The 6,989-nt window shown below is 58.1% G+C and overlaps 1 pseudogene; it reads left to right on the top strand.

The window, feature by feature from the left end:
* The first annotated feature begins 4,203 nt into the window (after positions 1 to 4,203).
* On the top strand, positions 4,204 to 6,730 carry LOC123161015 (aspartyl protease family protein 1-like; annotated as a pseudogene).
* The last annotated feature ends 259 nt before the right edge of the window (positions 6,731 to 6,989 follow it).

The following is a 6,989-nucleotide window of genomic DNA, read 5'->3' as shown; positions in this document are numbered from 1 at the left end:
GAGTTTGTATGAATTTGAGGCATACTAATTGAGATGTATCCCCTTTGTTTCTTTTTAGTCGGCATATAAGATTTGATCAAAGTCAAACTTTGTAAAGTTTGACCAATATTGGTAAAAAAAATACCAACATCTACAATACTAAAACTATATGGTATGAAAATTAATTTCATGACACAACTAATAATATTGAATTCATATAGTGAATCTTGATATTTTTTTCCTATAAATTTAGTCAAAGTTGACAAAGTTTGACTTTAAATCTTATATACAGACTAAAAAGAAACAAAGAAATTACGGGTGGGAGAAAGGAAATTTAAGACTTGACCCCTTGGTGTCCGTGAACACGCCCGGACACGTCCGCTGATGTTTGAGGGGTCTGATTTGCTAAGTTTAACTTTAGATGTTGTTAGACCTTCTCACTGGGAAAAGAAATTAAAACCAGGGGCTCGGTTGATCGGCCGGGATGCTATGACAACTGTTGCATATGCATGTTGATGTCCCTAGGATAGCGCGCTAGCTAGATCGACCTTGTCGTTTCTAATGGTCAACGACTCTGTCTAGATTCGATATATATTATTTTAAATCTGGAACAACGATATATATCCTGTACCCGCCGAGGTCGAGTTGACATTTGTACACCATTTCTTTACTTTTGTTCTCTCAGTATTAAATTTCAGTATAATCATATAGTAGTGCTCGATCGAGATCTTCTTTCGCCCAGCAGACCGCCCGGTTCAGTGAACGCTTCAACAACTGATTTGCCACGAACTAACGTGTGGTTGGATAGTTAGAGAGACTATGGTATCTTCCGTCCATCAGTGTTCAGATCTTGGTGCTCGTATTTATTCATAAATTTATTTCAGGATTTCTGATGATGCGCATTCAGTGAAAGAAGACGTTCCCGTCGGCGACGAGATGCCTACAGTGATTTCGTAAATTTCAAGATGATATATCGGTTCAATTTTTCGAAGGTGCTCATATAGATAGGTTGTGCGAGTGTGCTTCATAGGGGTGAGTATATACACGTGTATATGAATGCTTACGTCTGTACTAAGTTTAAAAAAAAATCTAATTTGCCAAAAAAAAAGAAGGTCCAACAACTACGGTTCTGAACCGGACAACACACCCTAGTTTCAGGAATGAAATGTTCGTGCAAAAGTCAAGCTACGTCATGGTCATGGATCGTTAGCTTTTCGTTCTGCTGGACGGTACGTATACTGTTATAACGCGGTCATGTAGGCCACCCCCAGACTGCCGGCCACAAAGTCAAGCCGTGTCATGAAAAAAGTAGGTTTGGATCCATTTTCTCTTCTTTTTCACGTACAAACAGCTCAGTTTGTAACGAATAGTCAGCCACGTCGCCGTTTTGCTTCTGCCGATGAGACATAAGAGCATCTCCAGCCACGCCCCCAGGACGGCCTTCCCATGCGCTTTTTTTGCATCGGCGCCGAAAAACGGCTCAGTCGCGTCCCCAGAAGCCCGATTTTTGCCGGCTTGGGCTGAAATCAGCGCCGGCGGACCCAGGCCGAACCCGGCGCGCTGGGGGGCGTCCGGGGGCGCCGGGGCGAGTGGTTTTGGCGCGAAGCATACGCGGGCCCGCCTAGTCAGCGAGAGAGGCGCTTCGTCGCCCTCATCGCCTCGGTTCCCGCAGGAATCAATGCCAAGGCTGTCGCGCTGCCGCCGACGGTCAGCCTTGCCATTGATTCCTCACGGGCGGCGCGTCACGGGGCGGCGCGGCGTCGCCTCCCCTCCCGCCACGCGTACATACGAGCGCGGCTATATAAGAGGGCGCCCTCCTCGCCTCAGCCCACGCCAGCCCCTCGCCGCCGAGCCCTCTCCCTCCCCTCTGCCGTGCACCGCCGCCGCCGAGCCCTCCCTCTCCCTCTCCCGTGCGCCTCCTCCGAGCCCTCCCTCCCCCAATGGCGGAACGCTTCCCCGGCGATGAGGCGGCGACCAACGGCTTCGGCCGCCGCTCATTCCGCGAACAGGAGTCGTGGCTCCTATTCGAGGCCAACATCCCGGCCCCGCCAGACATGCACGCCGGGCCGTGGAGTGGCGGCTCAGCAACGGGGGAGTACCCGTTCCGCCGTTACCCGACCCCGCGGCGCGGACCGCCTACTTCGCCGACGAGGTTGAGCTGGCTCGCGCCTCCCTCACCGATGAGCAGCGCACCCTCCCCCAGTACGCCGCCGACAACCACTCGGCATGGGCGGCGTACTTCGAGCGCCGTCAGGAAGAAAGGCTGGCGTCCACCAACGGGACGCCGGTGGTGGGCGACAGACAGAACAGCGAGGGCCACCGCATTTGGTGGGGCGTCCCCAGCCGCACGCTCGGCGGCGTACTGGCACACCTTGAGGGCGGCAACGAGCCGCAACTGACGCACCCTCTCCCGGCGGCCGCGGCCCCGCCCCGCCGCCGACGCGCCGGGCAATGGCTGCCCAGGAGGCTCGTCTCTTCGTCGTCTTCCTCCTCCTCGTCGCTGTCTTCTTCGCACTCCTCCGGCACTCCGGCGCTACTCGACGTCAAGACCATGCCCGCGGCGGAGACGCCGCTCGGCCGGCGCACTCGCAGCGCCGGCATCGTCATCAACGAAGGCGGCCAGCGCGCCCCCTCGCCGGCTCCTCCGCGGTTCGTCAAGCCGAAGACGGAGTCCGGGCCCACGACGGTGAAAACGGAGCCGGGTCTCCCCGCCGTGAAGACGGAGTCCGGCGAGGTGGCGCTCGACGACGATGCGGCCCTGAAATGGGCGAGCAAGGACTTCCTCAGGATGGAGAGGGAGCGCCAGGTCGCCGCACTGCGGCGCTTCGAGCAGCGCCGCCGGGGCCGCGAAGAAGGAGTTGTCTACCTCGACGACAGCGACGACGACGCGCCGCCGGCACCTGTCCACCATGGCGACGCCGGGCAGGGGTGTAGCCGGGACGGCCGCGTCAAGGAGGAGAAGGCCGCCGACAACGACGGCGAGGACGGCGACAACGACGGCGACTACTCCGCGTTTAGCGATTTTTTTAGTTATATTAGTTATGTAAACGCGTCGAACATGTAATATATGCCAAAGTTTGCCGAAATTTAGCCGTGTTTAACCGAACTTCGCTGAACGGTTTTTTTTTGAAAAAATTAGACGCGCTTGGGGGCGGCCCTGGGGACGGCGACTGGGGGGCAACTCGCCCCCAGGCCGTCTTTTGCGCCGGCTCGCCCTCAGGCGACGATTTTAGCCGCCCCCTGGGGGGCCAACGGCTGGAGATGCTCTCAGCGCGGCGTTCCTTGTGGCTATACCTGGCCATACTTCGGACCGGGGCTAGCCAAGCCTGATGCAAAAAACCCGGGCCCGGTCCGGCCCTCCCATCGGGCCTGTTTTCTGGGCCCGAGCCATAAAAACCCGTCGGGCTTCGGGCCAGCCCGGTCCGTCCTTCAAGAAAACGCGAAAACGACAGGCCCGGGTCCGGGCCGGCCTTCGTGCTCAAAATCTAGGCCTGGGCCCGGGCCGGGAGCATCGTCGGGCCGGGCCGGGTTGGGTTTTTCTCGGGCCGGGCTGCCCATGGCCAGGACTACTTGTGGCGCTTGACACCGGCGGCAACCTCTTCAAGGTACCCTGTGACTGTAAATAGTGTGCGGCCATCGCCAATGCCTCAAAGCTGCGTGGCGCGCGGGGTCGACCTCCGGCTGTGCCACCCGAGGAAATGCACCAGTCATGTACCCTGGCCTGCTCCGGTTGATGGTTCTTTCTCACCTTTGGATGCCCCTGCGACAGCTGGAATGATTTTCAGGGATCATGATGGTCTAGCACCGTTTGCTGCCTAGCTATCGTGGTCTCTTCAATTGTAATGATTTTTTGGCTGGAACAAGGATGCTACCTATATATCCTCTCTGTCCAACCTGTTGACATTCGTACACTACGATCTTTTATCTATCAATCTATCCTCTCCCATGGCTAGATTTCGCTCTGCCCACTACATAGTACTCCCTCCGTTCCCAAATAATTGTCTTTCTAAACATCTCAAATGGACTACAACATACGGATGTATGTAGACATGTTTTAGAGTGTATATTCATTCATTTTGCTCTGTATGTAGTCACTTGTTGAAATCTCTAGAAAGACAATTATTTAGGAACGGAGGGAGTACGTCCTGCGTGGTGCAGCTGCGTTCCACGATGAGCTCACAACAAATTTACAATTTGCTTTAATTTTTTTTGCCTAGCAGCGCACCAGGAAGGAAGGTTCAGTGAACTCTCGCAGCCACATACAGCTCTGAACCGGACAACACGCGGTGATGTGGGCCACGTCCGGTCAAGTCTTCTCATGGAAAAAGAAGCAGGCCGGCACCACTGTCGAACACTTGAGGAGCTCCCGGACTCGGCCACGTCCGTCGGTCCAGCCGCGTCGCCGCTCCCCTGCCCCCGCCGGCCATCCACCACCCACCGTTGACGTCGCGCCGGGGTAAACCACACAAGACTTTGACTTCCTCGCCGCCATGCGCGTCCCCCTCTTCCTCTTAAGCCCCGTGCACCAACCGTCCTCCTATTGCCGTCCCCGCACGCCTACTCTCCCCACCATGGCTCGCTCCACCTGTCTGTCGCTCGTCGCCGTGGCCGTCTCCGTCGCCGCGGTGTCTGCAGTTCTCGGCGAGGCGTCCGGAATCGGGTTCGACCTGCACCACCGGTCGTCGCCAGTGGTGAGGCGGTGGGCGGAGGCGCGGGGCCACCCGGGCGCCGCGTGGTGGGCCGACGCCGAGGGCACGCCGGAGTACTACGCCGCGCTGTCCCGCCACGACCGCGCCCACCTCGCCCGCTGCGGCCTCGCGGAGGAGGGCGACGGGAAAGGGGGGCTGCTCACCTTCGCCAGCGGCAACCTCACGTTCCGGCTCGACGGGTCGCTGCACTACGCGGAGGTGGCGGTGGGCACGCCCAACGCGACGTTCCTCGTGGCGCTCGACACCGGCAGCGACCTCTTCTGGGTGCCCTGCGACTGCAAGCAGTGCGCGGCCACCGCCAACGCCTCGGAGCTGCGCGGCGGGCCGGAGCTCCGGCCGTACAGCCCCGGGAAGTCGTCGACGAGCAAGGCGGTCACCTGCGAGCACGCGCTGTGCGAGCGGCCCAACGCGTGCGCGGCGACCAACAGCACCAGCTGCCCGTACAGCGTCAGGTACGTCTCCGCCAACACCTCCTCCTCCGGGGTGCTGGTGGAGGACGTGCTCCACCTCAGCCGGGAGGCCGGGGGCGCGTCGACGGCGGTGAGGGCGCCCGTAGTGCTCGGGTGCGGGCAGGTGCAGACGGGCGCGTTCCTGGACGGCGCCGCCGTGGACGGCCTGCTGGGGCTCGGCATGGACAAGGTGTCCGTGCCCAGCGTGCTGCACGCCGCCGGCCTCGTCGCCTCCGACAGCTTCTCCATGTGCTTCAGCCCCGACGGCCTCGGCCGCATCAACTTCGGCGACGCCGGCCGCCGCGGCCAGGCCGAGACGCCCTTCACCGTCCGGAACACGCAGTAAGTTTAGTCAATGGTATTTAGGCACTCCATCACTAGCATGACACCGACGCGTGGGTCCCACATGTCAGTCGGTGTGAAAAGTCAAACTAGAGCTAAGGTACGGGTCGATTGATCGGCGACTTTTCTTCTTGTGTGTGCAGCCCGACGTACAACATCAGCGTGACGGCGATGACCGTGGAGGGGAAGTAGCTGGCGGCGGAGTTCGCCGCCGTCGTGGACTCCGGCACCTCCTTCACGTACCTCAACGACCCGGCCTACACGGAGCTGGCCACCAGCTTCGACTCCCAGGTGCGCGAGAAGAGGGCCAACCTCAGCGCCTCCATCCCCTTCGAGTACTGCTACCAGCTCGGCCGCGAGCAGACGGAGGTGTTCGTCCCGGAGGTGAGCCTGACGACCAGGGGCGGGGCCGTGTTCCCGGTAACCCGGCCCTTCGTGGTCATCGCCGGCGAGACCAGCGACGGCCGGATCGTCGCCGTCGGATACTGCCTCGCCGTGCTCAAGAACGACATCACCATCGACATCATCGGCCGTAAGCAGCCTTCTCTTCGTCGGTCAATTCCTCCATCGTCCCGTCTGTCTGTCTCCGGTTGCTCATTCCTTCATCGCTGATAACAAACATGCAGAGAACTTCATGACCGGCCTCAAGGTGGTGTTCGACCGGGAGAGGTCCGTCCTCGGCTGGCACCAGTTCGACTGTAAGCTCATCATCATTCTCCCTGAATTGTATTTGTATACCTGATGAAAGAATTGCATACCGATCGATCATTGTTGCTTGACTGTCCCAACTAAATTGACTGCAGGTTACAAGGACATGGAGGCGGAGGGCCAGGGCGGGAGCCCCGGCGCGGCTCCGGGGCCGTCGCCGACGACCCGTATCAAGCCGCGGCAGAGCGACACGAGGCCGTACCCCGGCGCGGTGCCGGTGACGCCGAGGCAGGCCGGCTCAGGCGGCAGCCGCCTCTCCTCCTTCTCCCTGGCGCTGCTGCTTCCCCTGCTGGCTGCCGCCGCGGCCGTCGTCTGATCTCATCGACGCAGGAGAACGGTGTACATACATACATACATAGATACTAGTAGTAGTTGATTCAGAATTTTGATACAGATTCATATACTAGGTCGATCGATCATTTATAGGTTCAGTTTTGCTGATTGGTTTGTAGTAGTGAGGAAGCTCATGTGTACATGCGGCATGTCACATGCGAATAAAAACATACACATGTTTCCATAAATAAAAAAAGGGAAACAAAAATAGATGCAGTCTTGTGTCAACAAATGTCACCCTTTTCTCTTCTTTTTTTTTGCGAGGAAAATGTCACCCTTCTATCTTGCCTCTGCTGCAAATTCATGGGCCAGTGTGTTGCACTTCCTTCTAACGTGAATGACCTTGAGGCCTTGTTCGGTTACACCCCACCACAAGGGGATTGGAGAGGATTTGGGGAGGTTTTGACTTGCAGGGGATTAAATCCACTTCAATCCCTGCCAAACCCCCTTCGAATCCTTCTCAACCGAA

This window comes from Triticum aestivum, chromosome 7B, assembly GCF_018294505.1.
Source record: "Triticum aestivum cultivar Chinese Spring chromosome 7B, IWGSC CS RefSeq v2.1, whole genome shotgun sequence".
Lineage (NCBI taxonomy): Eukaryota > Viridiplantae > Streptophyta > Magnoliopsida > Poales > Poaceae > Triticum > Triticum aestivum.
This window is presented reverse-complemented; position numbering and strand designations above follow the sequence as displayed.